Here is a 9,282-nt window from a genome sequence, read left to right on the forward strand (position 1 = left end):
GAGGACCAGACTAGGACCCCAGCAAGGGGCCGTGGTGGCCACTGTCCCACAGGGTCTGAGCTCCGGCCTCTCTACGTTTTAAATAGGGAGCAAGGTGATGGCACCCCACTCCAGTACTCTCGCCTGGAAAATCCCATGGACAGAGGAGCCTGGTGGGCTGCAGCCCACGGGGTCACGGAGAGTTGGACATGACTGAGCGACTTCCCTTTCACTTATCATTGTCATGCATTGGAGAAGGAAATGGCCACCCACTCCAGTGTCCTTGCCTGGAGAATCCCAGGGACGAGGGAGCCTGGTGGGCTGCCGTCTAGGGGTCGCACAGAGTCAGACACGACTGAAGTGACTTTAGCAGCAGCAGCAGCAGTGAGCTTCCACTGTTTTGCACTTCACAGGTACATGGGGAACTATTTTTAGGCCAACACTCAGGGGTAAGAAGTTGATACAAGCTCACATTTTATAGGGTCCTAACTATTCCTTTCAGTTTAATTTTTTGTTTCTTTTTGCAGGCAATCTGTGTTTCAGTAAACCCTGATCTATTGTTCATGATTCTGAAGTTCCAAGTCAGCTTAACATAAAGCCCAAGAGCTGCACTCAACAGCTTCGGGTCAGCGTGGTGTTTCTGCACTTACCACCTCTCAGGGAAGGCTTTTTAAAAAAACTTTGCTCTTCGGCCATCTCCGACTCCTCAACATCCATTCCCCTAGGAGAAAAACTGCCGCTTAGCAGCCTCTTGTCCCTCAGCGTGAAAACTAGTGTCCACCTAACACAGAGATATTTTTCACTAGTTCTCTTAGACTAGTTTATGGCCTGCATGAACCTGAAGTGCTGTATCAGGCAGTGACTAGCTCAGACCTCAAGAACTGCTACCTGTTGAAAACAGTGGTAAAACTTTGTGGGGGAAAGATGGAAGCTTGGGGGAATCAAAATACTCAGTGATCCCATGAGAGCACTTAGAATTGTTTGGTTTGTTTTTTCACATTTGTATCAGTTGGATGCTTTCAACTGTAAGTAGCGTAAAACTAACTGATTTATACCTCATGACGTTCACTACTCAAGTCTAGAAGCAGGTGATCCTCAGGACTGGCTGGCAGTTTAACCCTTCATCTTTCCACTCTTACCTTCCTCTGTACATTTTAGTTCAGTTTAGTTCAGTCGCTCAGTCATGTCTGATTCTTTGTGACCCCATGGAATGCAGCACGCCAGGCTTCCCTGTCCATCACCAACTCCTGGAGCTTGCTCAAACTCACATCCATCGAGTCGGTGATGCCATCCAACCATCTCACCCTCTGTCGTCCGCTTCTCCTCCTGCCTTCAGTCTTTCCCAGCATCAGGGTCACTGTACGTTAGCTCTCAACTTCAGCCATGGGATTGCTGATCACAACGTGACTGCCACAGCTTCAGGCATCGCATCCTCACACAGCATCCAAGACAAAAAGAGAGAGATGCATAAAAGCATTCGTCTCATAAAAGGTCTCTCTCCTTTTAATCCGGGAAGAAGGTTTTCCACCCCTCCCACAGAAATTCCCTTATGTCTCATAGGCCAGGACTAGGTCACATGGCCATCTGTAGCCAGACAAGTTACCAAAGGGAATGTTAAGCTTTCCAGCCCTTCTAGTAGGAGGTGGGCAAGGAAGAAGGAGTTCGGAAATGGTTGTTGGATTGACATTCAACAGTGTTATTTACAGTGTTCGTGAAAATTTAATGAAACACAGGCTACACAGTAAAGACAGCCATAGGACGGCTTGATCTGAAATTCGAGTGGCCGTAGGAAGTGTGAAAAATAAGTCTACATTTGGTAGAATTCAAGGTCAGGGAAGGATGACTGAGGCAACAGCCCTCGGGCTTGTTCAGGGTGGGTGGACCTAGAGGGCGTCTTGCTCTCTACAGAACACTATGTCCTTTGCGAAATACTGCAAATTATTGGTGTATCTAATTCCTTCTTGCAACCCAGGATAGGTGTACCTGCAGACTCTACTGACACACGTATGCAATGAAATCACAAGGTCAGGGGCTCATGGAACGAAAGAAAAAAGTGGCTCTTGAACCAAGCATGGACAGTGAGTTCTCAGTTTTCTGCATAAATATTTACGTGAATGCCTTGACTCGGCCAGCAAGTGGGACCAGCAAAGCAGCTGCAGGTCCACAGAGTTTAAGAAAACTCTAAGGGAAAAAGTGAGAGACATTAGACAAAAGTCTACTGATGTCTTCCTTCCAATGAATAAAACCACGATTATTTTGCCAGGGCAGCACAATATCTTGGTCTGGTCGCTACACACAAGTTTTTACAGGCAGATCATTTCACAACCATGGGTAGGATGAGTCAGGAGCCCTGGTTTCAGCCTCCAGCCTTACCGCTTGCTTTGCTCTGGCGAAGCCATCTGACATTGCCGATCCTCAGTCCCACATTTCTAAAATAATAGCATCAACAACAATAATGATAATGGGAATAATTTTAGGGATTCATTTACTGTCTTAGAGGCACAGTTCTAAAACCTTGGCACGCTCCGTCGCTTCAGTCATGTCCAACTCTTTGCGACCCTGTTAACTGTAGCCCACGAGGCTCCTCTGTCCATGGGATTCTCCAGGCAAGAACACTGGAGTGGGTTGCCATTTATCTTCATTGCATCCCTGGGAAGTAAGTATTATAATGATCTGTTTTATGTTGAGGGAAACAGGAATGAGAGAGCAGAAAAACTTGTCTGAGAGCACCCAGCTACTAAGTGGTGACTCCAGATTCAAGCCCAAGCCTCCCGACTCCAAGGAATAGAGACCCCACCCAACTGAGAGCACTTGGTGAGGATCAAGTGAGGCCAAACACATGGACACGTTCTGTAAATTGTAAAACCATACATTCATGGAAAACATAATGCAGTCCATGTGTGATAACTGGAATCACTTACTAGTAATTACTAGGCATATTAGTTACACCACCGCCCAAACAGGTAAATTCCCCTTAGTATGCTCCCTAGCAACCACCCCAGAGCACCAAGACAGACGATGCCATATCCCAGCAAAAGAACATCATCATCCTTTGAATGGCTGGTATAGAGATTGCAGTAGATATTAGAGGAATGTAGATTAGAATCTAGAGGAAATAAGTGTTATACTACAGCAGCCCTTCATATAAATCCCAGGGTAATTGTGACTGTTCATACTTCTCTTTGGAGGTCTTCCTACCAAAGAATTGGTGTTGGCATGGCGCCCACTGTCCAAGCCTTAGCTTCATCTGACGTTTGGGCCTTAGGTAATTCCTTCCTGCTTAGTTCAGCACCCTTCTTTCTGCGACACGATCATTAACTAGGATATTTCATTCTTAATCAACGACATCAACCACTACATGAGAAAATAAATTTCAGCCTCTTTCAAAAGTTTCCCAGAAAACTGGGCTCCCCAGATCCTGACCCAGGCCCCTTGGGAACATTCACATCTCATCTGAATTCTATTTTATTTGTATAAAACCCTTCTTGCTTGCTCTCAGCTTTCCATGGAAACTCAAGCCAAGTAAGATTTCAGATCTCAAAGAGGAGGGAGGAAGAATTGGTACCCTTACAGGTCACACTATGCTTTCACCCCAATCTCTTGTGCATTAAAAAAAATTATATACATGTAATTATATAGATTAAATTTTGTAAATAATATGTATGTATTGTACACACATGTACACAACCTCACGAGAATAGGCAAATCCATAAAGCCAGAAAGTAGACTGATTCTCACCAAGGGCTGGAGGCTGAGGATGGGGAGAGATGAAATGTGAGAGCTAATTCTACAGGCTTGCTTTCTGGACTGATGAAAATATTCTAAAATCCAATTTTGAAAAAAAAAAAAATTCAGAGGCTGGGGGTGGGTCGGGGGCACAAGGGCACTGAGACCTGGATGTGTTTTTCTAAATTAAGTTGGAAAAGCAAAAACAAAATAAAAACCAATTTTGGTGATAGTTGTGCAGCTCGGTGAAGATACAGAGAACCACTGGATGGCACATTTTAAATGGGTCAATTGCAAGTTGCCTTCTAGCTCCATTAAAGCTGTGTTGTTGGTTTGCTTCTTGGTCTTTTTTAATGTCCATTCTACACCTCCGGTTTACAGATGAAGCCCTGAGGCCTGAGACTTGTCCCTTTGACTGCATGAGTCACACAGCTGTGACCAGTGGCCCGGCTGGGATCTCAGAGGCCAGCTCCTCCTGTGGCCTCATGACTCCTGACTAGTCTCCTGAGGTGATGCTTTGGTTGCTGTTAAGTCCTAAATCACTTTTTATCAGGTTTCATCGATGCCATAATATGGTCATCCTTCTATTTGTAACGTTTTACAAGGGGCAACTCCTGGTCAGTTCAGGGAGAGAAGCGGGAACACGCCCATTTGTGAGTCTGTCTCCTCAAGGGCACTGGACCCACCCCCTGGCCCGGGTACTCCAGAGTCAGCGTCAGGACTTGCCCGTCTCATCCCCAGGATGCCGGAGAGAGGTGGTACCCACGTGGGCGGTGAGGGTGGAGAAGCCGCCCATGCTGACCGCAGAGGCCTCTTCTAGGGAGCGAATCAGAGTGTGGCCAGAAGGGGGCGCAGTACCAGGCAGGAAGGCTGAGACGTCCACCATTCGTGGACCCCACCGCTTGGCTATAACAGGAATTCGGTGCTTCCATCCTCACGCCTCCAAATCTGGACTAACCCAGGCCTGGGTAGGCAAGATCAACGTTTCATAATTCCCCAGGGAATCAGGAGGCCGGGGCGTGCTGGCCTGGGCACCACAGAATCGCTTTCAGCTTTAGTTTCTTTGTCTGTAAAATAAGGAGGGTGAAGCTGATGGTTTTATTGTCCTTTCCAGACTCACAGCGACCTTTTACAAACATCTTCGGAAGAACTGGTCCCTAACTGGTGTCCTTTCCCCGTGTCAAAATAATGCCCAGCACTGCCCAGTTGTTGCTTAGTTCCTCAGTCCTTGTTGGACTCTCTGAGACCCCAGGGACTGTAGCCCGCCAGGATCCTCTGTCCATGGGATTTCCCAGGCAAGAATACTGGAGTGGGTTGCCATTTCCTTCTCCCGGAGATCTTCCCAACCCAGGGATCGAACTGGCAGGCAGATTCTTTGCCACTGAGCCACCGAGGGAAGTCCACAGAGAGTCTTCAGTTAAATGCACGTGCTGTTTCCTACAGGAATCTGTTTAAAATTAGGAGAAAGTCCAACACTGGATTTTTTTTTTTTTTTTTTGACTGAAAGAGATCATTTGGTTTTAATGAGAACCAGAGAGGTTAAGTGACTTACTGAAGTTGCTCAGCCAGTTAATGATAAAAGCCAGAATTAGAATCCCGTTCCTTTGACTACCAGCCTGTAGTATTCCCATAATGTCACAGTACCTTGTGAACTTCCTTTTCCAGCAGAGATACAGGAACAAACTGAAGTGAGAAAATGAATTTAGGTAAAGCGACCAATGAAATTTTTATCAAGGGTGATCTGCCCCTATTCCCAGGTGGCTGTATCGGTAAAGAATCCGCCTGCCAGTGCAGGAGACGCAGGAGACAGGGTTCCATCCCTGGGTCGGGAAGATCCCCTGGAGGGAAATGGCAACCCACTCCAGTGTTCTGGCCTGGAGAAGCCCATGGACAGAGGAGTCTGGTGGGCGACAGTCCGTTGGATCGCAGAATCAGATACAACTGAGCGATTGAGCACACATTGTAAACTCCGGATATTTGTTGCAGAGAAGAGCTGTCACCTTCTCATTTGCCTTGCTCTCCTGAAGCCTGAAAGTGTCCTTTAGCTGTGCCACTCGAGTACCTCGGGACTGCCCTAAACAGGGCTTCAGATTACAGGTTAAAATTGGCCTCCTCCCTCTCTGAAGACCAGAGGAGGTGGGAGTGGGTGGCATAGTGGGAACAGAGGCCAGAGTCCCCCTCAGATGTTGGCATCCGAGGAGGGGGCAGGGAGCCCAGAGATCCCCGGGTTATAAAAATCCTGACTTCATGTGGTGGCTTGAGTGTCTTTGCAAGGTCTGCTGCTGCTACGTCTCAGCAGCATTGACAGCTGGAATCCTGCAGATTGTTCCCTTTGTGATTATAAACTGTCTCTGGAGTAGCGCTCTGTGGGCGGTTGCCGTTTATATTAATAGAACTGCCTGGACCAATCAGCCTGCTCCTCGAAGGAACACGCGCCTTCCCGTCTTCCAGGATTGTTCTTCCAAAACAACATGCTGTGCCGATCTATTTGGAAGGAAAGGAGGAGAGAAAGGGCATCTTCCAGCTCAGGGACATGAAGAAGTACCGGAGCCCAGGCCAGTCCTAAACAGAACTCAATGAGAACCGTCTTTTATGTATTATCTCTGCCCGCCTCCCGCCACCCACTCTCCAGGCCTTCTCTTCTTCCATGGTCTCCACCTGCTGTCAGATGCCCACTCCTTTCGTCTTTTCTCAGGACCCCAACCCACCAAAACCAAACCCCAAACCATCTACTCTCAGGAATAGTGCACATCTCACCCTTTGGAGGCGGCCTTATGAAGGTGAGACCTTACAAGGAGCATGCGTACTTAGTCACTCAGTCGTGCGGACTCTTGCGACCCCACAGACGGTAACCACCAGGATCCTCAGTCCATGGGATTCTCCAAGCAAGAACACTAGAGTGGGTTGCCATGCCCTCCTCCAGGGTATCTTCCCAACCCAGGGACTGAACCTGCATCATCTCCTCCATTAGCAGGTAGCACCACCTGGGAAACCCAACAACAAGGAGAGCTGAGTTTAAATCCTCACTCTTCTGCTTCCTAGTTGTCTGAATGGTTGCAAATTACCTTCCCTCTCCGATGGAAAATATAGGTCGTGTGTGTGTGTGTGTGTGTGTGTGTGTGTGTGTGTGTGTGTGTGTGTGTGTTAGTCACCCTGTCATGTCCGACTCAACCTTAGCCCTCCAGGCTCCTCTATCCATGGGACTTCCCAGGCAAGAATACTGGAGTAGGTTGCCATTTCCTTCAGAGGATCTTTCTGACCCAGGGATCAAACCCGACCCTCCTGTATTGCAGGCAGACTCTTTACCGTCTGAGCCACCAGGAGCCATACAGCTCATAACACTCACCATACCTGGCAGTGTGCTTTCAGCAGCAAGTAACCAAAAAGTCAGCCCATAACGAAACATATGGACCCCTGTAATCAGAAGTTCAAAATCTATTTTTTAAGGGGAAAATATTTTAAAAAATAAAATATAAAGTCTTGAGTATGAACATAAGTGAAGAACTTACCATAATTCAGTGCTCAGGAAATGAGTAGTATTACTATCACTATTCTTTTCAGGGAACTTTGCTTATTACACTTGATCTGTTATTGAGGAATTTAAGATTCTCTCAACTAATAAACAATTTTCAGGTCCTAGTCAGCAAGTGAGGCAGCATTTTCTCAGAAAATGATCTTGCCAGAGTCCCTCAAAACCATGCCTATAAGTAACTATTTCCTTAACTGGGAATAAGACCTGCACTCATGAGTATTTCTAGGATACAGTGGAAAGGTATCCTTTCTATTGGCTTCCATGTGGCTCCTGTATTAGAATGCTGGCTTTTGATGAGGCTCCTACAGATTGACTGATTTTACTAATAATTATGAAGGCTCTTTTAATTCTGTGTAGTACTTAGGTAAAAGCTAGTCCACCAATGTCCTCATTCACATTTTGTTATGCCCAAGGTCCAAATCCCCAGAACTGAGAGAACAAGACATCCACGGCAATGCAAACGCAAAAAGGGAATTTATTGCTAGCTTGAGCCAGGGCCCTGGCCACATCCAACACAGTGGGATAGAGCCAGGGCCCCAAGCCCTGGGTTACAGTAGTATTTATAGGTTTAGGACAAAGACAGGGAATTGGCAAGGTTGGATTGGTTACAAGGGTTTCTCTGCATCTACTAATTGGCTAGATTTTCGCGCGCGCGGGCTTTCTTAGGAGATTTCTATCCTCGTCCCGATTGGCACAGACCAGGCTACGGGGAGCATGCTGACAGGCTGAGTCCTCTCGTCACCGGCGGGGGTAATTTTGATCCCACCTGGGCAGTGTCTCAGCTGTTTCCGGGATGCTTGCTCCGGCCTATTTTAGTCATGGCCTCTATCAGGCCTCAACAATTTCAGTTATGGCAAGTCTCTAGAACCACAGCTTATCAAGGTACTAGTCAGGCATCTCCACTCTGGAGACAAATACACCTTCCCAATCTGAACAACATTACCCATCCATTGGGCTTGCCAGGTGGCCCCAGGGATAAAGAATCTGCCGGCAATGTAGGAGATGTGGGTTTGATCCCTGGATGGGGAAGATCCCCTGGAGAAGGGAATGGCTACCCACTCCAATATTCTTGCCTGGAGAATCCCGTAGACAGAGGAACCTGACAGGCTACAGTCCATGGGGTCACAAGAGTTGGAGATGCCTTAGCGACTAAACCACCACCCAGTACCTGTCACTTAGCTTCAGAATAGTCTGGTGGATAGAACAGTTTTTCTTATTTCTACCAAACATATACATATATATCCTAACTTGCTACTTCCCGGGTTGTTTTTTCCCTTTCCTTCCGAGTGTGAGAGTCAGGTGGGTTTTTATCCAACTCTGTGACCCAGAGTAACTTGAGGGGTTCTTGGTTTCTGCATGTTGCTGGGGATGGGGGAAGAGCAGGTGCCATCGAGAAGAATCTACCAGTTCACTGGGAGGAAACCAGGGGAGCCTGAGGACCTAGAGTGTTTCCTCTGTCAGCTAATGTACGCCTGCAGCCCTGCCAAGCTCTGATGTGTTTAAACTTGAACTTCACAGGGAAGGTCGCACAAAAAGCAAGTTCCTGGGATTCAGTCTGTAGTCTGAGTGGGCTGGCGTGTTCTTGCTGGGCTATTTCTGTACAAAAAGCTGTCTGGAACCATCTGAGAATCACTAACCGCTGCGGTTTATGGTAATATATTTCCTAGTCACTTTCTCTTGCATCATTTCCTCTCCATTTTATGCTAAAGAGAGTGAGTGTGTGTGTGTACTTGCCTGTGTGCGTGCGAGTCTGTGTTGTGTGTGTTCCCAAGTTACGTTACCATGGAGAGGTATTTGGAAAAGGTGTCTTGTGAACCACTTCAGCTGATGTATGAAACTGCGTTTTAGAAATCAAAGCTCCTCTTCCATATGTAGCTTCTGTCTGGAAGGACACATGAAAAATGGTAACAGTGCTTGCCTCTGGGGGAGAGAACTAGAGGTTCAGTGGTTAAGGGACACTCATTCTTCAGTGTGTATTGTTTATTTATTTTTTTTTACCATGAGTATGTAATCCTTTCTAAAAATGAGATCTGGTGATTCAGTGC

The sequence above is a fragment of the Ovis aries genome, chromosome 20, assembly GCF_016772045.2.
Source record: "Ovis aries strain OAR_USU_Benz2616 breed Rambouillet chromosome 20, ARS-UI_Ramb_v3.0, whole genome shotgun sequence".
Lineage (NCBI taxonomy): Eukaryota > Metazoa > Chordata > Mammalia > Artiodactyla > Bovidae > Ovis > Ovis aries.